This window comes from Leptonotus elevatus, chromosome 8, assembly GCF_054856555.1.
Source record: "Leptonotus elevatus isolate MCC_2025b chromosome 8, RoL_Lele_1.0, whole genome shotgun sequence".
NCBI classification, from domain to species: domain Eukaryota; kingdom Metazoa; phylum Chordata; class Actinopteri; order Syngnathiformes; family Syngnathidae; genus Leptonotus; species Leptonotus elevatus.
Genome location: NC_141246.1, coordinates 2,470,291 through 2,495,465, shown reverse-complemented (window position 1 = coordinate 2,495,465; position 25,175 = coordinate 2,470,291). Strand labels below are relative to the sequence as shown.

Below are 25,175 nucleotides of genomic sequence, written 5' to 3'. Positions count from 1 at the left end.
CATAACTAAGATGCACATTTTCGTAAACTTCCAAGACAATTTAGTCGCTTCAAAGACAATTTAGTCCTAATTGCAGCGTTTTCAGATTGCCAACAAAATTTTACGACTTCTTGTTCAGATTTGGCAAGCATCAAATTATGTAAACAACAAAGCGATTTAGAGTATCCAAGTAAACTAAAGTTGTTTTTGTAAACAAAGACACTTAAGTCTTTAACAAAACATACTTTTTGGTTAAAATCAAACATAATAAAAAAAACAAAAGTCTTGGACAAATGTAATGCATGATTTAGTAAACATCAAAGACAATATAGTCTTTAACAAACCAAACTGATGTGAACACATCGCCAAAATTTGATGGCTTCATGTTCAGGTTTTGTAAACCTCAAATACAATTTTTGCGTCTTGGAAAAAACCCAACATTTTAGTTTAATGTCAAAGACACTTTCAGTTTTCAACATACCCAATGTCCGTTATTTTGTAAACATCAAAAACATTTTGGTCTATCACAAACTTTACTTGTGTGCATGTTTTGAAAACATCAAAGACCATTTAAGATGAGACTGACTCACCGTTAGTAAACATCAAAGACAGTTGTCAACTTATTGTACATTTTTGTAAAACGTCACATTCAAACGAGTCCTTCAAACTTATCGTTTGTGGTTTTGTAAACATCAAAGACAATATGTCTTTGATGAAGCGAGTGTAAGTTTTGGGGGGAAAAACATGCAAAAGTCAAATGTGTCTAACAAATTTAATGTTAGTGGTTTTTGTAAACATCAATGACAATTTAGAGTCTTTAGTGTACATGTTTTTGAAAACCTCAAAGACCATTTATTAAGAGAAAAGCTCAACTAACCTTTAGTAAACATCAAAGACAATTTCGAGTTTTCAACTAAAAGTCAAAGGCAAATGAGTCTTAAACAAATGTTGCATTTTCGTAAAACAAAGACAACGGCGTGTTTGTTGAACCCGCAAACACGACATTTGAGTCTTCCCCAAAGCCGCCGCCCACGTTTTTGTTGACATCAAGGACAAACTCGTAGTGAGCACACAAGTAAACAAATGTTTGGAATATTTCAGCTCCAAATTCGCTCCCTCATTCATCTTGAGTTGTTTTATTTTTTGGGGGTGGGGGAGGTGGGGGCCTTTTCCGCCCCCCTGCCTCCATCCCATAATATCCATCTCCCGCCCGGTGATGGATGTTGGCCTCCAGCTGACTGCCGCGCGCGCGGCGCTGGATCAAAATATCATTTTCGCTCATTTGTTTTGGCCCCCATCTAAGCGGCTCGCTTTCTTTCTCTTTCTCTCTCTCGCTCTTTCTTTCTTCCTCTCAATCTTTGCCCGCCCGTCATTTCTTTGCTTGATATCACACAAGCCTGTTTCGTTTTTCTGGGGTGGGGGTGGGGGGGGGGTGTTTCATTCCCATCATGCACCTGCCAGCTGCCCTTGTTTTTTATGTCCTCTCGTTTGGCTTGTGGAGGGCAAATTTGCTCCATTGTTGTACTTGATGTTATTCTGCCTTTTGTTGATTTCTATTGAGCAAGGTGGCAGTTATCATCAATAACGGAGGAGAGGAGCAATTGGATGAATTATTATTATTTTTTTTGGTAGTTGTTTTATTTCTATTGTGCATGGTAGAAGTTATGTCCACCTGATGAGAGAAGCAATTACTTTATTTATATGCACTGTACGTTGCCCATGTGACTAAAAGGTAAAACATGGATTTTTTTGTGCGCATTGTTTCTAGTCATTATGTTCTACTGCGCAAGGTGCTGGATGCAGCAACACACGTCGACAGACTATTAATACTCACAGACTGATTTGACAGCAGAATACTGAGTCAGAGAAGTTTAGAAATACTTTTTGTTTGTCTGCGCCACTGTGTTATACTGCCCACATTTGTTTGGGTTTTAATCAAGTCATTACTACATGTTTTTATGAAATACAATTTATGAAGTACTATTCCTTATAAAGAAAAAAAAAATCTATTTTTTCAGGAGAGGTTGGAACGGATTAATGACATTTCCATTCATGTCAATGGGAAAAGATGATTTGAGATTGCTTTGAGTTAAGTAGTGAGAGAACAAATTCATAATAATGGCACGCATCTTTTGTTTGACTACGTAGTTTATTTCTAGCCCCCCCCCCCCCCCCCCCCCCACAATTTCCATTGTGCAAGCTGGAGATGGTTTCCATTCTTGACCCCCTCACGGTGCTTTTCTCTGGCCACGTCCTCCTGACCTCCGCCCCGGAGTGTTTTTGTGGTCAGTAAGCTGACATTTACTCGCGATTGTGGTCCCACCTTCCTTTATACCCGCTCTTTGTCACGCGAACGCTCCCGGCCACCCTAACCTTTACGTTAAGGATCTAAATGCAGATGGCGTAAAAAGAAGGAAAGAAAAACGCAGAGGCCGCCCGTGTCGCCGCTGACCTTCGTACGTGCCGCTGCTGACATTATCCCGAGCGGGAGGGAAACTCTTTCCGCTTTTTTTTCCCCCCGCCGGTGGGAAAATGTTTGCACGGATCAGCTGCCGTCGCGGGGTTAGCGTGAGACGACAGACGGGATGACAGGAAGGAGCGGGGAGGTTGTGAGGGGTAAAAAACACTGTCAGGAATCTCGATGATGGCTTGTGTGATCACAGTCCACGAGGGTGGTTCATTTCCATCGCGCGCGCTGCCCGTTATCATGGCTGACCGGAGAAGCCGTCACATACGTGACCCGTACGTGCCGTAGACGTGCACGCGTGTCATTGAATCCATTTTGTTTAATTGATATTGTGCAAGGTGAATAGATTGCATAGCATCAGTGACTTAAAGATTGTGTAATGCTCGCTATGGACTATGGACTCAACTATTCAATTACTAAACAGTTCAATAAAGAAACCTAGTCAAGTGTTGAATCTGTATAAATTATAATATACCGCTAATTTACAACTTTGTGCTATTTCGCACCAAATTCTCGTGCGCTAACTAGCATGGTCAGCACAAGTGACATAAGGTCTTTATTCTATTGGCTATTTAGCATGGTTAGCACGGTCATTTGAGTAAAAGCCAAAAACAAGTTTGCATTTGAGACCTTTAGCAACAAATGCTAGTCTGCTAACTAGCATGGTCAGCACAAGTGACATAAGGTCTTTATTCTATTGGCTATTTAGCATGGTTAGCACGGTCATTTGAGTAAAAGCCAAAAACAAGTTTGCATTTGAGACCTTTAGCAACAAATGCTAGTCTGCTAACTAGCATGGTTAGCGCAAGTGACATATGGTCTTTATTCTAGTAGGCTATTTAGCATGGTTAGCACGGTCATTTGAGTAAAAGCCAAAAACAAGTTTGCATTTGAGACCTTTAGCAACAAATGCTAGTCTGCTAACTAGCATGGTTAGCGCCAGTGACATATAGCAGCAATGCGAGTAGTTAGCTTTGCACTGATAACATGATTTTTTTGAAAGCTGAAAATATTTCTATCTTTGCGATCTTTGGCACAAGAATTGGTTTGAATGATTTATCTTGGTCTTATTATTGTATACCACAACATTTGAACAGGGGTGTGTAGACTTTTATCTCCACTATATCGCCCCTCCCCTCACTCACCAGGTAATTAGACATTACATATCATGTTGAAATGTAAGTTCGTCTTTTCCTATAACATCTGGGTACACGTAAATGACTGTAAAATGTATTTATTTTTATTTTTATGAATCTGTGTATAGTACGGTGAGATGTGCCTTATTTATGGGATTTTACGTCATCAAATCTGTTGGACAAAACATGGCAGCCATATTGGCCAAAACATTAGGTACGACCCGGATTCTTGTGTTTTGGCCTCCCCAATGATCCCTCTCATCCCCCCAGTCCATATACAATTTTTTTTTCAAAATTAGGGTTTTTTGTTTTTCTCCTCAAATTTTCAATTTTTTTTGGATTGATTCAGATTGTTCCATCTTTCAACTGCTCAACATAACACAATGCAATTTTTTCAACATTTCAGAATAAAAGCCAGAAATTAAGATTTTTTTTTTGTTTTTCTCCACAAATTTTTCACATTTTTGCACTGATTCAAACGTTCTAACGTTAAACTGTACTGCTTTTACCTACTACAGATTATTTTAACATTTTCAACAAAAAAGTCAAGAATTGCTTTCTCCTTCTCTAATTTCTACTTATTATGATTGATTCAGATTGTTCCATCTTTCAACTGCTCAACATATCACAATGCAAATTTTTTCAAAATTTCAAAATAAATGCCAGAAATTAAGATTCTTTTGTGTGTTTTTCTCCACAAATTTTTCAAAATGTTTGCGCCGATTCAAACGTTCTAACGTTAAACTGTACTGCTTTTACCTACTGCAGATTATTTAAAAATTTTCAACAAAAAAATCAAGAATTTTTTTCTCCTTCTCTAATTTCTATTTATTATGATTGATTCAGATTGTTCCATCTTTCAACTGCTCAACATATCACAATGCAATTTTTTTCAAAATTTCCAAATAAATGCCAGAAATTAAGATTTTTTTTGTGTGTTTTTCTCCACAAATTTTTCAAAATGTTTGCACCGATTCAAGCGTTCTAACGTTAAACTGTGCTGCTTTTACCTACTGCAATTTATTTTCAAATTTTCAACACAAAAGCCAAGAATTTTTTTTTTCTCAACTAATTTCTACATTTTTGGACCGATTCCAACCATTCCGACTTCATCATGTTCAGCCAATTCCAGGTCATTGTAATATCATTCCACGTCATTTGATATGATTCCATAATTCCGCAATTTTTCATTCAGCCTCAGCCTTCACAATAGATAGTTATATTACTTTGCAATTGAAATAGGCCATTACATTTTCAACAGGGTAACTACTAACTTGTATAACTGTAACCATAACCAATGACACTTACCAACACTGATTGTAAGCTGTACTGTATGTATGACAATTGCATGCCTACATGTCTTTTTTTGTAATCTATGGATTGTTTCCATCCATCCTGTTTAATTCTACTTTGCCAGTCATTGAGTCAGTTGTGTCATTTCCGATGTCTTCTGTCCCTGAATTGGTCAAACTCGTCTGCGTCATCAAATGGCGTGAATGTGTTTTACACGCGTAGACGATATTCAACACATGACGGCGTCAAAGGGGGGGGGGGCTCCACCGGTAGGCCCAACTTTTATATCTCCCTCTCTTCAGCGAAGGGGGGGTCCCGCCGCGTCTTTCATCTGCTAGCGACTAATTTGCCGCGGCTAATCTGCTTTTTGGAGTTCCTGGATAAATATTAGGACCTATTTGACCAGCAGCCCTCTTTTCAATTAGGCGCGGGTCGCCCGCACTGTCTGCTTAATTTCACTCCACCATTGATTAGATTTTTTTTTTTATATCTTCAGCCTGCCAGCCTCCTGCCTCGTCGGCTCGGCTGTCGTCAAACTTTTATTAATAACTGCTCTACTGTCTCGCTTTCTCTCGCGCTCTGTCTCTCCATCAGCGGCGGAGACTTCCCTGCTCTCGTTCTCGCTTTCACTCGGAGAAGCCAACACGTTTTGGGACGTTGTGGAGGAGGAAAGTCTTGCCGGCGAGCTTTCTTCGTGCTCGAAAACGGGCCTTGTTGTTGAAAATTGAAGATTGGCTTCATCTCGGAAAAACAAAAGGTGAGCGATTCTTGCTGTGATGTGGATTCACCGAACGGTTGTGGAAATTAGGGCTGTAGTTCCCGGGATTTGGTTTTTGAAACCGGTCTCGAGACCACTTTGGAATGGTCTCGGAATCGAAAGCGTTTTTACGTGGTCTTGTCTCGGTCTCGGACTGGGCGGACTCGGGACTTCGGATCAAATTCATTCTGCAAAAAATATGAACTTTTTACTGCTGAAAATGCCTCAAAGAGTCAAGTTAGCTTGTGTAATGTGTAGCGTCATCAAAAGCAAGATAACAAAATGAAAAACGGTGAACGGCCCCAAGGTTCTCCACTGGAGATTTTTCTTTGATTTAAACCAGGCTTCCCCCAATCCTGGTCCTCGAAGGCCGGAGTCCTGCAGATTTAGATGTTACTGTCCTCCAACACACCTGATTCTCAACATTAGGACCATTATCAGGCTTGCTAACAAGCTAATTATATGAATCATGTGAGTTTGAAGGATGGAAACCAGATCTAAAACCTGCAGGACTCCAGTCCTTGAGGACCAGGATTGGGGAAGCCTTGATCCTGCCTCGGGTCTCAACTTCCAAAATTCTTGGTTTTGTCTCGGTCTCGCTACGCTCTCGTCTCGACACTGTTTTGGTCTCGGACTACAACTGTAATAGAAACGACCGCAGTGCTCTCGAGGAACATACATTGGATTTCAGCTATTGAATAAAAGTAATCGAGTATGTAATCGAGTATTGTGTTTAATGTGTTTTTGGCTTGGTTAAAGAATAATTATGACAACACAAAATCATTATTTTTTTTCAACTAGGGGTGTCAAAATTAGTGCGTTAATTTTGAGTTAATTTAACGCCACACATTTTTTTTTAATGCATGTTTAATGACCGCAATAGGGATCTTTATTGTTAATTTAAATAATGGCCCCTCAAGGTTTGACAAATGGAACTGGAGGAGTGAAGCCAAAGAACATGCGCTGGTTTGGGTTTCCATCTCAGGTACCGCAGATTAGGTCTTGTTGAAAATCAATAGCGTTCTTGCTGAGCCGTTTCCAAACAAGCCCTGAATTTAAACAATTGCTTCTTTTTCCTATTGTCATTTTTTCGCACTCTCAGTCATCTTATCAGTGACAAAACTTTTGTCAGCGTTGACTTTGCGCTTTCACAGTCGCTAATGAAAGCTGAGCTAATTTGGGAGTTTAAAAACTCATTAAGATCAAACGAGTCACTATAAAGAGGCAAATGCTGCATTATTAGACGGACAGCAGTGGGTGCTTTTTTTTTTATTTTTTTTATTTTTTTTTTATAAAGTATTTCTCCGTCGCTCAGCACCACCTGTCAGATAAAACACATTTGGGATTATTTGTGTCAAGTTCTTTTACAGCGGAAAATGTCTCAGGATAATAGATATTTAAATCAAACTCTGTCTCGAGGCATTGGCGGAACAATGAACTTCACTGTTTCGTTCCATTAACCCTTTGCCTGCCTCGACGGGCTGCTGTAGACTTTAGAACAGGAAATAAACACCTGCTGATTCTGCTTTGTCAATCTTTGAGCGATTAAAATCCAATCCTCTGAATCTGAAGCAACGAGCAGGCAACCAACGAGTTTGCTGCCTCGACGGGCTGCTATAGACATTGAAATAGGACACAGTCAAGGAGTGAGCAATGTTTGGTTAACTGTCTCACATCTTCTGAAGCAATAGTGTTGTGGTTAATTCAGTAGTTTGCTGCCTAGAAGGGCTGGCCCAACGAATTTGCTGTCTCGACGGGCTATTTCCAAACAGGAATACATTAGAAAAGAGTGAATGTTGATTTAGAGACATCCCAAACTACTTTCAGTTAGAATCCGACACCTCCTCAGAGTCATCTCGCTGAGTCCATTTTTTCATTGAGTTTGCTGCTTAGACGGGCTGTGGTAGCCATCGAAACAGGAAGTAAACGGGGCGAGAGTTTGCCTACCTTCAGTTCAAAATCAACAATTCCTCTGAAGCCACAAGCAGAGGGAGCCAGTAATTCAGACCCAGTTAGTTTACTGCCTAGACGGGCTGCAGTAAATGTTGGAAAAGGAAGTAAACAGGAAGAGTTTGGTTAGTACATTCAAGTTATAATTAAACATCTCCTGGGATGCAAGCAAGCACAGCATGTTTAACTCAGACCCGTCTAGTTTGCTGCAAAGATGGGTGCTGTTCTTCCAAGGATGAGATCATTGATGACGAAGAAAATGCAGCAGTTACTCAGGCGTGTCTCGCATCACTAATAAATAGATGCGGAGGTCAGTTCACCTTGAGCGCACACACCGCCACCTGTCTAAGCGTGCACTTTCTATCGGACTGTTTCATGTTCTTCCTTCATTAGCCCTTTTGGTTGAATTGATAGTTCTATTTGTGTCCTAATTCATTTCTATTCGTTTCCGCTGTTCCCCGAGTAAACCTTTAATCTAAGCATCGCTATCCGATTGATAGTATTTAGTTAGATGACTTATGCTAATATTATGCAAAGCGCATCATGAATATTCAATGCCGCCTTGATTTGCATATTCCCCCCCAAATGATTACAGTAAATGATAGTTGCCGTAATGCGATTCAACAACTGGAAATATGTGCTATCATAATGTTTGTGATGATTACATATTTATCTTGCAGTAATATATTCCGAGGAATTGTGCAGGCGCGCTTCAACCAAGGCTGCTGTCAAAAAAGGAGGTAAACAGGAAGTAAATAAAGCAGCAGAGAGCACAGATAATTCAGGCCCAAATCTTTACCTGCCTAGACAGGCTGTTGTAAATAAGAAAAGTCATAAAAATAAAAAAAAATCACAATTTTTTTTGATGTTGGTAAATTCATTTGAAAAGATCTAATGTCAGTATGTGTTCTCATTCCTGTTTATTTGCTGTTTCGATGGCTACAGCAGCCCGTCTAGGTAGCAAATTGTTGGTCCAGGGTAAACCTGAAAAGAAAATGCTTTTTTGCCAAGAGGTTCTCCGGAGCACTGGCGTAACTAAAAATGTTAGCATGAGAAAGTACTTTTGATCATTTTTCAGACGCTGAATCTCTTGTCACAAGCTAACCATAACTAAGCATGTTAGCACTCGAGCTAGTAGAGAAAAAGTCATTTGTCCCGTGAAGGCTTTTTTAAAAAGAAGTTTCTTCATAAATAGCTAAGGATAACTTAGCTGTGATGCATGCTAGCATTTATTAGCTTCTTTGCTTTCTCTAATAAATCGGCAAATGGTCCGCTTTTAACGAGTGAAATCAATCAAGACTTGCTCGCAGGAGTGGGCGCCGTCATGCCGGCTGCTCTCCGCCGCCTCGTGTTAGTTAGCCGCGCTAAAGCTCACAGCGAGGGGGGGGGTGGGGGCGGGGAGGGCGTCCGGGGAGGGTACTCCTCCATCCCGCGGCGAGAGAGCGAGCTAGCGAGCAGAGGCATTAGCCATGCTAATCTCATTAAAGCGGACCCGTGAGTGAATCCTGCGGGAGTGTGCCAGAGACGGATGAGCCGCTTTATTATTAAAAAGGTTCGTGGATGCGGCGCTCGGGGATGGAAAGGAGGAGAAGACGATGGAGACAAAAAGAGAGGAGATGGGGAAAACGGATGAGGACGGAAATAATAAGATGGACAGGCAGGTAGAGGGACGGGGAGGATCCCGTTGACGTCATCGTCGAGGCAGATGATATCAAACGTTGGCGATGCCATTCGTTTGACTCCACAATGCGAAACGATTCACTCCAATTCCGATACAATTCCAATTATGATGTAATACAAAAGCTTTTCTGTCCATCAAACTCGGTCCATTTTGTATGAAAACCTACAAAAATTTCCAAAGAAAATCGTTCAAAGCAAACAAATCCGCAAGCCTGTTTTAGTTCTTCATGTCCATTAAAGGCCCAATTCAACTTTTTTTTTTTTTTTTTTTGCGTTTATCCACCAGAAATCTCTTGTGTCTGACACTTCCTGTCTCCCTCTTCCTTTGTCTGCTTTGTCTTTTTGACTCCGTCTGTCTGTGCGAGTCCCGAGCGTGTTTTCTTATCTTCACGACCTCCTCAAGCGACACCTTCAAAGACAAGAATTCCTTTTCCCTCCTCGCTCGCCTTCATGTCGACTTTTTCCCGATGTCTGATGCCATTTCCGAGGCTCGCTTGGAGACTGGGCCGAATCCAGACGTTTTGTTATTTTAAGGAGAATTGACTGAAGACATAGACTGCAGTGCGCTACTGTTTTCGTACATACCGCCTCCAATGATATGATGAAAATGCATGCACGTTTTCCCAACCAGTGCGATTTTAAAATTTGGATGCGCTTCTGGATTTGAACGTGCTAGCTCTGAGCATGCTATCTGTTAGCATTGCAAGAATCTCCATTTTCTCTGGGCCAAAGTTACAATAGACACGAGGATAGGTTTCCGCATGCCGGTCTGAGACTGGCGGTGCTAAAACCGGCGCCTCCGCAAGGATGCACGTCCATGTTTAAATATGGCCGCCAAAGGTCAGCCTCTAAAAGGATTGACATTTGTCCAATATGTCTCGGCGACGGCGCAGTGAATGGACTTCGGGTCGGGTCAAGTGCTCAGATTGATGCTTTAACCTGTTTGTTGAAAGTTCCAGTGACTTTCATTCATCCTTAACATATCATGATACAATGCTAGTGCAATCCTTTTTGATATTAGCATGATTATTATTATTATTATTATTTTTTTAACAATCGTGACAGTACCATGATACAATATTATATTTCAATAGTTTTCAAATACTATCACTGTTCAATATTTCTATATTTTTTTCCAACAATACCAATGGAGTTACTTAATATAAATTAATATAACACTGATATTTTTCCAACAATATTGACATATCAAAGTATAATATATTCCGGATATTTTCCCCAAAATACAGATTTGACCACAATCCAATATTTTTCCAACAAAGCCGATGAATTCTGATGAAATTTTAGCTCCGTGTTTTCCCGATACAGATCCTGTCGTATCATGATACACTATTATCTCAACATTTTTGCAAAGTTGCAGATATTGTCCCAATACAATATTATCAAAATGTTTCCAACCACATATTTTTCCGCAATTTCCAACAAAACTGACAATCTTATCATCATCATTTTTTTTTAGTACAAATAATATCATACAATATTAGCACAACATTTTCCAACAAAATCCTGCCCATCGTGTCACACAATATTTTCCCACCATATACAATATTTTCCAAGGACACCGATCGAATTCCGATACAATATCATTGCAAAATGTTCCCAACGATTTCACAATTACAAGAACAAGAGCCCCATTGATTTTAAATGGTCGCTGGCCCTTCTTCTTTTGAACCACATCCACTGTAGCAGAGTTGCTCAGCCACTCTTTATCTCGTTTATTATTATTTTTTTTTTACCTTCCCTTTTTCTCTAGAGGCCACACAGACTGTGAGTTTAGTGTAGCGGCAAGAGATAACGACACACACAAACACACTCTCGCGCGCGCACACCGCAGTGTTTATGTGGCAACTAACAGGGAAAAGCTTAGCGAGCCTCACAGTCCACATGAGATCAGGATGGATGATACTCTGCAGTCCGCTAGGGTACGCACACGCACACACATAAACACACACACATTATTTGCAACATTTATCAGAACTTGTTGGCGCTAGCACACAGCTACTACACACAAATGTTGACGGCTGGCGTGATAACTGCTAGCATTGGCTCTGAAAAACACACACAAATATTTAGCTCAGTTTTACTATTCGTAGTCTGAGCTGTTTGATATCGTGGACTTTTCTGGAAGGCGCGTTAAGAGCTAGCATACAGCTAGTACAAACAATCTTTGATAGGTAGCGTGCTAACTGCTAGCATTGGTGCTGAAAAAAAACAAAACAAAAATCTTTAGCTCAGTTTTACGCGTCATACTCTGACCTGTTTGACCTAAGATTTTGGTGACGGCTAGCATGCTAAATGCTAGCATTGGCTCTGTAAAAACACAAATATTTAGCTCAGTTTTACTCTTCGTAGTCTGAACTGTTTGATATCGTGGACTTTTCTGGAAGGAGCGTTAAGAGCTAGCATACAGCTAGTACAAACAATCTTTGATAGGTAGCGTGCTAACTGCTAGCATTGGTGCTGAAAAAAACCAAAACAAAAATCTTTAGCTCAGTTTTACGCGTCATACTCTGACCTGTTTGACCTAAGATTTTGGTGACGGCTAGCATGCTAAATGCTAGCATTGGCTCTGTAAAAACACAAATATTTAGCTCAGTTTTACTCTTCGTAGTCTGAACTGTTGGACGTAAGATTTAAGTGCAGTCCGGATATCGTGGACTTTTCTGGAAGGAACATACAGCTAGTACAAACAATTTTTGATAGGTAGCGTGCTAACTGCTAGCATTGGTGCTGAAAAAAAAACTCAACAAAAATCTTTAGCTCAGTTTTACGTGTCATACTCTGAGCTGTTGGACCTAAGATTTGGGTGCGGTCCATATATCGTGAACTTGGAAATAACATCAAAGAGTTAGCACACAGCTAGTACACAGTCATTGATGGCTAGAATGCTAACTAGTAGCATTGGCTCTAAAAAAAATAAATAAAAAATAAATATATATATATATATACATATATTAAGCTCGAGGAACATTAAGAACTAGCATACATCTAGTACAAACAATTTTTGATAGGTAGTGTGCTAACTGCTAGCATTGGTGCTGAAAAAAAACAAAAATCTTTAGCTCAGTTTTACGCTTCATAGTTTGAACTGTTTGACCTAAGATTTTGGTGCGGTCCAGATATCGTGGACTTTTCTGGAAAGAACATCACCGTTGACACATTAAAGTTACAATACGTAAATTTTTAGTTCATTTTTTACTGCGCTATGCGTGAAGTTTTGGTTTTGCTTTCGAAATCCTCGACTTTCTTGGCAAGAACACCAAATCTGACAACATGTACATTAACAGTCACGGCACATTGAATCATCAGCATTGGACTTTTATGGTATGATATGATCTCGAGTACACATGCTAAGCTAACGTGTACCGCGACCGCTGGTGTAATTGATGAAGCTCTGAGTGAGGCTGGTAAAAAAACGACAAAAGGATAATGAAGGGCCCATAAACCAATAGTGTGCTGAATGCTGAATAATTCATCATGCCACAGGCGTGCCTATATTTACACACGTGTGTTAATCAAGCGGGCGGGAGGCTTGATTAACACCTCGTTAAGGGATTCAACCGGGGTCGAGCCTCTCACGTTATTGTTGCTTATTACCTTGATCGGAACTGATGCTAATGTAGGCTAATTTATGCTTGATAGATGCTTTCATGCGTTGTGTATGATATGTCTTGGTAATCAAAGTCAAAATCAATGTCAGAAGTGGATACAGGATATTAACTCAGTATTTTTCAATCGATACCGATAGTATCATAATATAATTTTAGCACAATATTTTTTACATTACTGGTTGTAACATGCTTCAATATTAATAGAATACTTTACGATATCAATATCAAGCAGTATTTATACAGGACAACTATAGTATCATGATACTGTACAGTTTAAAGTGATATTTCCAATACTATCATAATGCAATTGTGTTGCGATATTTTTCCAACGATACAAATGCAGTATTTTTACTCCGATAGTAATAGTATGATAATACAATATGAGCATACTTTTCTAACGATATGAATAGAATCACAATACAATATCAGTGTGTGTATATATATATATATATATATATATATATATATATAATTTCCAAAATACCGATAGTATCACAAAAAATAGCATTATGATGATATGATTACCATATCAATAGTATCAGGATACAATTTTATTGCAATATTTTTCCAATGATACTAATCGTGTCATGATACAATACAAGATTTTTACAACAATGCCGATAGTATCATGATTTAATATTGTGATATATTCCTATGTACAAGTTACACAATATTATCATGATACAATATTCTCTTTATACTTTTACATCATCGTGCAAAATATCACAATTCTTTCCGGCAAAATCAATAGTATCACAAAACAATATTAGCTCCATACAGTATTTTTCCGCAAGTGCTCTTTGCACAATTTTCAACAATGCTGATATCATGATACAACATTAGTGTGATACGAATGAAACTGTATATTTTTATCAAAATTATTGTGAATTTTTGATATCATTCCGGTGCTATCGCGATACAAAATTAGACTTTTCCAGCGATACCGATATCAAAATAAAAAGTTAGAACAATCATTTTCCAACAATACTTAGTGTCCCAAGATGATATCACAATTTTTTTTTTTACCAATCCTGATACCATTATGACAAAATATTAGCGCAATAATTTGAATTAATAGCAATAGTATCACAATACAGAATTAAAAATTACATTTTTAATGACTAAATATCCAAATTTTGCAACGATGCCGAGCAGTAGTATCGCAATATCATACAATATTTCAGTAGCTTTCTAGTATTTTGAACATTTTTCTATTCCCGAAAATCTGGACTACCAATCGTCTCAGTATCGGTGCCTTTGTGAAATCATTTTTGGTAAAAGCCTTATTGTCTCCACCAGGGAGAGCAAAATAAGAGCACCTGACATTTTTTTATAACCTGCCATCATAGGCTGTTAGCGCTCTTCGTTTTCTTTCTGTCCAATTTCATCATCAGCCCCGAAGGCCGCCGCCTCTTCTATCATCTCCTTCTGTTTATCATCCGCGCTCGGCCGTCTGCCGGCTTCAGGGGGGGGGGGGGGGGGGCCCGAAAACGATCCCCCTCGTCTTGTCATTTAAGACTCCCGACACCAACCCTTTTTTTTTCCAGCTTCCTGACCCCAAAGCCCAACCAGACCCATTTTTGCCACTCCGCTGCAAACTTTTAATGGAACTTCTTCACTTCAGTGCTAGCAAACGTCTTTGGCGGAATTTTGGTTTTGGTTTGGTAATATTGGACCTCTCTGGTGACAACATCAAAGTTGACATAATGCACATTAAAGTTGTCATGCATAAATCATTGTTCTTATTCTTAGGCTCATTTTTATTGTGTGCGAAAGCAGAATTGTTATTTTTTGGCAACCAAAATTTTTTTTCCGGTTCAGAATATATTGGACTTGTCCAAAGAGAGCAGCATAGCTGAAATCATGAGCATTAAAGCCACAATGATTTAATTATCATCATTTTTTATTGTGCTTTTCAACAATAATAAAAAAAAAAATCTTGGTCAGAAGATTTAGTTTTCATTCTGAAACCTTTCTGGCAGAAACATCAAACTGATATCATGCACATTAAAGTCATCATGCCCGAATCATTGATGTTTGTCTTGGGCTTTTATGTAATCGAATTAATTAATTAAAAATATTATTCTTTGGCTCATGTTCATTGTGCTTAAAAACAACAATAACATTTTCTTCGCACAAAGATTTGGTCTCGGATCAAAGCCAACATCATGTACATTAAAGCCGCAACGCAGGATTTATGTTTACACTAAACTATTACTCTACTCTACTGAGCACTAACATTTGGTTTCAGATGGGAAATATCAAACTTGTCGAGTCAGAACAGAAAATCCGACATCATGTACATTAAAGCCATGATGAGGATCGCTTACCTCGCTATCTGACAGTGTTAATCCAAACTGAGCATCGTTATCTTTGTGTCAACCGAATTGAGTCCAATGTGAGCACACCAAGCACTTGTCGTGGCTTCTGAGCAGCTTGCGTGCAATTTTTAAACGTGGATGCGTGTGCACGTGCACGTGCATGTGTGTAAAACAGACAGTCACAAAGCAAGTACAATTAAATCCAGACAGGCACATATGTTTTCTCCATTAAAATGTGGTTGTGTGTGGACTGCAGATAGGGAGCTTCATTAATACTGGCCATTAACAAGCCCCAAGGACACGCACACATGCACACGCACACACACGCACACATCCTGAGACACAAAATGGACTATTTCTTTTTGGCTGTAATGTCTCCGCCCTGTTCGAGTGCATTCATCCCCGTCCTTCGCGTCGTCGTCCCTGACGACAAAAGATGGACTTTTTTTTTTTTTTAATCTGGTGTTTTTCTTTCCCGCCTGTTATTATTATTATTATTATTTTATTAATTTTTTTTTTTTTTAAGATGACTGATAACATTGGGTACAAAACATAACTGCCAGCCTGCAGCAAATAAATAAATAAAGGAATAAATAAATAAACATGCCATTACTATTAAAATGCAAGATAAATACGTAAACATAAGTCCTGCTATTTTGTTTTGTTTTCTTTTTTGTAATGCTATATTTTCAATAAATAATTTCAAAATGTGATTTTTGGGATCATTTATTATTATTTATTATTCATTTATGGCCTCAAACTGTGCCTTTCAGCCTTGGGGGAGGTACAAAAAAACCATCACAAGTGTACAAATAGTACATGCTATTGTTTTAGATGGCTTTGTTGTATTTAAATTGACATGTTTTTTTAGTCGTGATAAAAAATAAATGATTTGTCTTTGTGTGTCATTAAGTCACACACGCTTACGCACGCACACACGCACATTGTGATTCAAACGGCCGTCCAAGCGGGTCGTGTTTTTTTTTTTTGTGTTGTCATGGCGACAGATGCTACGCAAGATGCTGGTTTCCATGACGCCCAGCCCAGCCTGCTTTCCTTCCAGTGTGCTTTGACGCCGGTGGTCCAATTTTCCAAACGTGTTGACGACAGTAACAAAGTCCACACAGACGTGACAAAAGTCTTTTTGGGAGCGTCAAGACTTTCGAGCTGCGGTTAGGGTTTCTAATTAGGGGTTCAAGCCAAAGTTAGGGGTTCAAGCCAGGGTTGTGTTTCAAGTTAGGGGTTTCAAATGACATTTTCAAGACTTGGGGTTAGGGTTTCCAAATTAAGGTTTTTAAATCTGAGTAAGGGTTTCAATTCAGGATTTCAAGTTAGGGTTTCAAGACAGTTTAGGGTTTTGATACAGGGTTAGGGTTTCCAATTAGGATTTGAAGTCAATGTTAGGGTTTCAATTTAATGTTTCAAGACAGGATCTGGCTTTGAAGCCTGAGTTCAAATGATGGTTTGAAGTTTTAAATTTGGGTTTCAAGCTTGAATTGGGTTTTTTAGGTAGCTTTATCAAGTGTGGATTAGGGTGCGTACTGAGTGAGGTTCGGCGTGCTGACTAGTCGGAACCCTAACTTCAAATTCTAACCCTGCCTTGAAAGCAAAATTTGGAACCCTAAACCTTACAAACACACTCTAAAATCTGTTGGGTGGAAAACAACCCAAATTGGGTCAAAAATGGAGCAGCACAACTTTTTGCGTTATTTATTTTACCCTCTAAGGAAAATATATTACCAAGTGGGCCAGATCGGTAAAATAAGGGTATATAACTTAAAAATAATTGTCGTCAACTATACGCAGATTTTCACAGTTCTGTGTACAAGTTGCATTGTTCAGATGAGGACTAATTGTGAAATTACGAATTTATATGTTTTGATTGCGCCTGGCAGATTAATTGGTCCAACATTACAATTATTATTTTTTTTTAACTAAAAAGGGTCTCACGGGCCGGATTAAACCCTCCTGCGGGCCTGATCCGGCCCGCAGGCCGTATGTTTGACACCCCTGCTCTAATCCATTTTTGACAAAATGTGGGTTATTGCTTGCTTGAAACTCTAATCCATGCTTGAAACCCTAAACAACTAACGCTCTAAAAACGGTTGGGTCTAAAATAACCCAAATTACAAAACAACTTTTTGTGTTATTCAGATGAGGCCAAATCAATTCGCAAAACAATCCCCAAAAATGTTCTTTGTTCAAAGAAACACCCCCAAAAATGTGTAGTTTTGTGGTTTATTCATACTTTTTGGGTTATTTATTTAACTTTAGTCTCACCCAATTTGGGTTATTTTGTTCAATCTTTGGTTTTACCCAATTTGGGTTATTTATGACTCAACAGTTTTTCGAGTTGATGTTTGACGCTCTAAGACACGCTTGAAACCCTAACCCAGGCTTGAAACCATAAGCCGGCCTTGAAGCCCTAACCCTTTTTTTTTAAAACCCTAATTTGAAGCCCTATTATTATTATTATTGCTTGCTTGAAGCTCTAATCCATGCTTGAAACCCTAAACAACTAACGCTCTAAAAACGGTTGGGTCTAAAATAACCCAAATTACAAAACAACTTTTTTTGTGTTTTTCAGATGAGGCCAAATCAATTTACAAAACAATCCCCAAAAATGTTCTTTGTTCAAAGAAACACCCCCAAAAATGTGTAGTTTTGTGGTTTATTCATTTGACCCAACTTTTTGGGTTATTTATTTAACTTTAGTCTCACCCAATTTGGGTTATTTTGTTCAATCTTTGGTCTTACCCAATTTGGGTTATTTATGACTCAACTGTTTTTCGAGTTGATGTTTGACGCTCTAAGACACGCTTGAAACCCTAAGCCGGCCTTGAAGCCCTAACCCTTTTTTTTTTTAAAACCCTAATTTGAAGCCCTAAACCCAGGCTTGACAAATTACTTGAAGACGAGAAACATTGAAATGATGCCACTTTCATCCCCTGAGGCCTGTCGTAGTGCGTCTGCTTAATCCCAGTCATTATTCACGCGTTCCCACACATTACGTTGCTGCAGTAACAGAGAGTGAGAGGAACCCCCCGCCCCCCCCCCCTTTCCTCCCCCCCACATGGCACGACCACATTCCCCCAAAGGCCAGCGCGCTCGAATGGGGGTCGCCGCTTTCGGGCCGACTAATTGGCCGCTTGGCATGGCAGACGACTTTTAATTTATTTGGACGGGGCGCTAATTGGAAGTCGTCGGGACGCTGCCGATTCTCTGTACCGGCAGTGGAAGCGGGAAGAAAAAAAGATGATTTAAAAAAAAAAAAAAAAAAAAAAGAAGAAGAAGAAAAACAGAAGAGTCAGGCGAGATTTGACTCTGGAAAGGCCAGCGGTTTGATTTTTTCCGGCCAATTATCTGGCTTCACCTGTTGAACGGACAAGCACGCAACAAGCACGCAACTTTTTTACAAAGTCTGATAACTTGCAAAGTCTCAAGTCTGAGTTCCAAATTAGGCTTTCGAGCCAGGTTTAAGGTTTCAAGCGTTGGAGCCTCAGTTCGACTTCTGAAGTAGCGTCAGATTTTGAAAATAGGGTGTGGAGTGTGGAAATTGCTTCAAGTGTTGAATTAGGGTTTCAAGCAAATGTTTGGGTTTCAAATGAGGGTTTTATTCATGGTTAAGATTTGGGTTTTGAAGCTGGAGGGTTATGAAAGAAGCGTTAGGGTTTAAAATGAGGGTTTAAAGCCAAAATTAACGTTTCAAATTAGGGGTTTCAAGGGTCAAGGGTACAAATGAGGGCGTCGACCTATGGTTAAGGTTTCAATGTATAGTATATAGGCTTTAAAGCCTGAGTTAGGGTTTTGAACAAGAGTTAAAGTTTCACTATAGGGTTGGAAGTGTTTCAAATGAGGGTTTCAAATCAGGGTGTTAAACCACAGTTAGTGTTTTAAATTAGGGTTGAATTTCCGAATGAACAATACTGAGCTCTTAAAAAAGAAAAAGAAAAAAAAAAAAAAGAGAAAAAAAATAATTAGGGTTGAAGACAGGAATAGGATTTTAAATAAATGTTATTAGTTTCAAATGAGGGTTTCAAGACAAAGTGGCGCTTTTAAACGATGTTTGGCAGACGACATCAGGTCAGGTCTTTACAGGGCCGCATGTCAAAGATCAAGGTAGGGCGTGTAACGCTTCGGGTTCACGGGTTCGTGTGGTCAGGTGTTTAATGCAAATGAGGTTGTCCGCATGCATAATAGCCGAAGAACAATGAAGGCGAGAGCAAGCGAGCCCAACGTGTGGGCGAGCTTGTGCTGTTTATGCCTGATGTGCTTTGAATGAAGATTGTGTGTGCGTGTGCGTGATTGCTTTCGCCGCCAAAAAAGCATTTCCTGACAAAGCGAAAGCGCCATCTTGAAGCGGGTTAGAAATGAAGACACCGAAAGAGGAAGGAATGAAGATGTGGCCTGAAGTTGTCGCTTTCGGTTTCATGTTAAGGTTTCAAACTCGGGTTATCGTGTCAAAGTAGGAATAATGTTAGGGTTTCAAATTAGGGTGTCAATTAAGGTTGCAAGATAGTAAGAGTTGTGGTTTCAAGTTGGGGTTTTGAAAAATGGTTTCAAGTTGGGGTTTTGAAAAATGGTTTCGAGTTGGGGTTTTGAAAAATGGTTTCAAGTTGGGGTTTTGAAAAATGGTTTCAAGTTGGGGTTTTGAAAAATGGTTTCAAGTTGGGGTTTTGAAAAATGGTTTCAAGTTGGGGTTTTGAAAAATGGTTTCAAGTTGGGGTTTTGAAAAATGGTTTCGAGTTGGGGTTTTGAAAAATGGTTTTGAGTTGGGGTTTTGAAAAATGGTTTCGAGTTGGGGTTTTGAAAAATGGTTTCGAGTTGGGGTTTTGAAAAATGGTTTCGAGTTGGGGTTTTGAAAAATGGTTTCGAGTTGGGGTTTTGAAAAATGGTTTCGAGTTGGGGTTTTGAAAAATGGTTTCGAGTTGGGGTTTTGAAAAATGGTTTCGAGTTGGGGTTTTGAAAAATGGTTTCGAGTTGGGGTTTTGAAAAATGGTTTCGAGTTGGGGTTTTGAAAAATGGTTTCGAGTTGGGGTTTTGAAAAATGGTTTCGAGTTGGGGTTTTGAAAAATGGTTTCGAGTTAGGGTTTTGAAAAATGGTTTCGAGTTGGGGTTTTGAAAAATGGTTTCGAGTTGGGGTTTTGAAAAATGGTTTCGAGTTGGGGTTTTGAAAAATGGTTTCAAGTTGGGGTTTTCAAGTTAGGATTTCAAGGTTGGGTTAAGTTTTCCAATGTGGGTTTTACACCAGGATTGGGTTTTAAGTTAGGGTTTCAGGCCTGGTTAGAATTTCAAATCTATCTATTTTTGTCAAGAGTTTTTAATGAGTTTTTCAAGACACGATTCGCTTTTCAAGCTTGGATTAGGGTTTCAAACCATAGTTGTGGTTCGGGCTTCAAATGATGGTTTCAACGCCCATTTTGGAGTTGCAAAATTGGGCTGAAGCCAATGTCAAGGTTTTAATTGACAGACACTGGGTTTGTGTTTTGAAGTAGGGTTTCAAACCTGGATTAGGGTACAAACACCAGTTTTTTTCAGACAGGGTTTCAAATTAGTACTTGAAGACACAGTTCGGGTTTCCACAAGGGTCTTCAACAAGGTTTTGGTTTCAAATGACTATTTTAAGCCCGAGTTAGTGTTTAGTGGGATTTCAAAAGAGGGCTAGGTTTTAAAATGAGGCTTCCAATACAAGGACAAAGGTCCGGAACTTTTAGGGTTTTAAAACAAAGGTTGAGGTTCCAAACATGGGTTTAGTTTTGAAACGAGAGTTTGAAATCCCGAGTTAGACTTTCAAGCCACGTTAGGGTTCTAAAGTAGGGCATCCAGGAGTTTCAAGGCCTCAGCGCTGCGCCATCCTTTTACCTTCATCCACACTTGAAGGACAAGGAAGTGAGACTAACAGGCTGAGATCAGACCAAAAAGAGACGCGGGTGAGATTAAAGATCAGGACGTCGCACAAGAAAGGGAGAACATGTGATGCGAGAGGACAAGTGCAAGAGCGAAGCGATGCGGCTGAAGATGAAAGGAAAAATAATCAATGACGGTGAATGGGTGCACACGCAGGCACACACGCACACAGATGGTGGGTCAGTGTCTCTCATCTGGCTTTCCGGCCCATCAAGGTTCCGTCACGTTGCGTTAGTCACAATGGCTCCCTGGTCGAACCTCGATCATGCCGTCAGAAGCTTTTTGGTGGCATTCAAGTGCTTTACTGGCCCGAGCTCTTATTAACCTGTTGGGAGGAGATGTGACGGGGGTGGGGGTGGGGGGGTGGGGGGGGGGTCCACGTTGGCTTTAGGTTAAACCCTTGGGACGCTCTTCAAAACACCTCGTCTTGGTTTTGCGTCTTCAAGGTGACCGTTGTGCGTGTTTTCAAAAACAACGAGACGTTCGAGTGTGCACAAATGTAACGTGTTGAATAGGGTTTAGTCTGAAATTATCTTTTTTTTTTTAAACGTCATTAAAGGCAATTTACGCACGCACGCACGCACACACACATTCTCACCCACATACAAAAAAAAATATATATATATATATATATATATATATATATATAAAAAAAATAAAAAATAAAATAAAAAAAATAATAAAAAAAATAAAAAATAAAATAAAGAGCAATGATGATGACATTTCCGAATGAACAATACTGGGCTCTTTAAAAAAAAAAAAAAAAAAAATTAAAGGCAATTTAGTCTTCAACTAACCTTAAATGTTTTCCTATAAACATCAAAGACACAAGAAGCTTCATGGACCTAACTTGCGTTTGTCAAAAGCGGTTTAGTCTTCAATTCACTTTTTGTAGACATCGATGACAGTCTCGTTTTCAACTGACCTCACATTTGTGTTTACATGCACATCAAAGACACTCTTCAATGAACTTATCATACCAGTGTTTGCCAAAAAATATGAAGTCTTACACGAACTTAGCTTACCTGTTTTTGTGAACATCGATGACAATCTGGTTTTCAACTTAATTCTTTTTTTTTTTTATAAACACAAAAGACAGTCTTCAATGAACCTAACATACTAGTTTCCATAAACATCAAAGACAATTCAAAATCCTCATGAATGCAAGTGATTGCCAAAAGCATTTTCATCCTAAATGAACTTAGCATTCGTGTTTGTGTAAATATAAAAAACAATTTAGTCCTCAACTAACCTCACGTGTGTTTTTGATGTTTTCAATGAAACTAGCAATACTAGTTTTCCAAAACATCAAAGACACTGTGTTTTATAAAATGAACATAACATACTAGTTTCCCAATCATCAAAGACCTTTAGTCTTCACAAAAGCAACTTACATATTTGTCATGAGTGTACATTTTTAATAAACATCCAAGACTAGAGTCTTTGATAAAGCGAATGCGTTTTCAGGGACCTCAAAGACAAATATTCGAAAATAAGTTTTCTTAAACATCCAAGATGATTTTAGAGTCTTTGGGAACTTAGCATTGCTTTCAAGAAGTCTTTGTCATTCCTAATATGTGTGCTTTTGTCATTTTTAAATTTTATCTTGTGATTTTTGCAAACCACATTCACAGTTTAGTCTTCGTAGTCCCGCTTGTTTGTAACTATTTTGTTCTGTCTCCACTGTCAACCACTAGATGGCGGTACACTATTTTGTTTGATAGTGAGTTTGAAAGAAGAAGAAGAATGAAAATGATATTTTAGCGCTCCCCTCGTTTTTCTTGAAAAAAATTGACCGTAAACGTTTGACGCCTGCTTTTTGCTTGTTCTTAATAAACAGCAAAAGGTAATCAAGAATCCTCAATTAATCTAAAGTTGTTGTTTTTTTTTGTTTTGTTTTTTGTTGTTCAGACAATTTAGAGTCTTGAGTGAACCTAATGTTGGTGTTTTTAGGCCGAGGGATTCAAATTCTTAAATGCTTAAGTGCCTTTTTGTGTTGTCAAGGCCCATCATGGCGGATGTCACTTTGGGTGCTTCTCATACGCTCGCCATCAAAAAGATTTTTTTTTTTTAGCCGCTTTTGCATTTTTCATGGCCATCTCTGATTGGCTGTCGTCTCTGTTGACTGGACGTGACCTGATTGTGTAAGTCCTGTTCTTCTACCGTCAATGGCTCCGAGCATTAATTAAAGAGACCAGCATCACATCTATTTTTTTTTTCTTACTGTTTTTTTTTTTTTGCATATTCAAGCGCAAACAGATGGCGGCGGGTGAAAGTGTCGCTTCGTATCTTGGAGTAGCCAACCTGCAGCTTTTTTTTTTTCTATTTTAAAATTTTTTTGCTTCTGCTTTCCATCTGCTCCAACAAAGTAACACATCACGTTGTCATCCAGATGCGCTGGAGAAGATGGTAGAAAATCCTCGTCTCCAACCCCGTCCGATGCGTTCATAGCACCTGACTTGCCCTCAAACATCTGTTTGTATTCAGTACAACGCCACCGATACTTTATGCTTGCTTCACTGGGTCTCCACTCCGAGGGGGGAAAAAAACCCCATACTTTTTATTTGTATTTTGGCCTTCATTCCCCCAATTTTTTTTTTTTTTTTTTTTTTTTACCCGCTTCTGTTTTGTCAACTTTTAAGACAGATGACTTAAAACTCCAAGAATAACTTAGTCTTAAGCAAACCTAGCATAACCCTACGTTTTTCTACTTTCTGTAAACATCAATGCAAATTAAGGACTCGCTTAACCCTTAACCAAATGTCATATTTTTTGTAAAATATCAAAGATGATTTAGTCGTCATCGTTCCAAACATATTCCACTAAACATAACAGACAATTTACAGTCCTCGTCTAAAACTAAAACTGTCGTCTTTGGTGTCTCTAATGTGGTTTTGGAAGCATCCAAGAAAATGTTGTCTTCAATGAACATTGTAATGTTTTTGTTAATATCAGACTAGTTGTAGATTTCACTTTTCAAGTAACTTAACATTCTTGTTTGTGTAAACCTCCGACGTTTCAGTCTTTGAACGTTAACGGAACTTGACGTAATGTGACTTACCGTGTACTGGAACGTGTAATGTCACCTAACGTAACTTAACCTAACCTAACTTAAACTACAGTACTTTAACCTTACCTTAATTTAGCTTAAGACAATCCAGAAAAAGAGAGAAGACTGAAACGAGTAAATGCTCCTTTTAAAAAGATTTTATCTACTGTGATATTGAACTATTTTGAAAGCTTCTTTTTCGAAAAAAATGCACCATTCTTCGTTTGTCTTCTTTTTATGTCATGTAACAGTTACAGTAAGACATTTTTAAAATGGCTGCAAAACAAGTCGTTTATGGTTAAACAATACTGAATTGTCATTGTTGCACTTTTACGGATCATCCATTTGCTGACAATGACGTGTTGACTTTTTTTTGGTGATCGAGCTCCTTTTATGAACAAGCTCCGCCCATATTATGCGACTTCTTGTCATTGACCTTTGAACCCTGATGCAATGCCTTTACAGTGATTCACGATTGTTGAATAATATGCGCTTTATGTTGGCATCCAACACTCGTGCGCTCAGAAGAAAACGGAATAGCGGAGTTAAATTTGAACAAAACAAAGCCTGTGTTTATTTTATTGTCCTCTCTTATCACTCCATCAATGTCATCTGCGCCATTAGGATTAATTCCCTGTAATCGTAAATTACAGGTGGACGCTTCCCATTGTGCTGGTCATTTTCCATCGAGAAGGAAAAAAAAAAAAAAAAAAAAGCTAGGAAGTTTGTGTGCTTTCAAACGTCCCCCTTAAAGTGCAGAATCAAGATGTGGCCGGGATAGCGTCGGCCGTGCTTTTATCGCCCTCCCGATCAATCTTTGATTACCATCTCAAAGCTCGTCGCCCGAATGGGAATTCGTTTTGCATCCAGTCTTTTTGCCGCTGCCCGAGCCGGCCGGCTGGCAGAGAAGGCGAGATCGAGAAGTCTGCCGGGACTCCGGAACGACAGAAGAGGAAGCAACCAAGAAATAATATGGACGGGAGAAAAGATCAGAGGGTTGCCTTTCT

General features: G+C 39.1%; 1 protein-coding gene across 8 annotated transcripts in view; it reads left to right on the top strand.

Annotated features, from left to right (window-relative positions):
• The window catches only part of LOC147169204 (protein phosphatase 1 regulatory subunit 29-like), a 102,986-nt gene that overhangs the window by 32,881 nt on the left and 44,930 nt on the right, over window positions 1-25,175 (top strand). For 3 of the 8 annotated variants that reach the window (XM_086083970.1, XM_086083973.1, XM_086083971.1), the window contains exon 3: window positions 5,470-5,632. The exons of 2 other annotated variants lie outside the window; for them this stretch is intronic. The gene's annotated coding sequence lies outside the window, so the exon portion shown is untranslated. Of the gene's footprint in view, window positions 1-5,469; window positions 5,633-21,111; window positions 21,256-23,133; window positions 23,264-25,175 lie in introns of those variants that run through there. 3 more of the 8 variants (XM_086083975.1, XM_086083977.1, XM_086083976.1) reach the window with 2 other exon arrangements.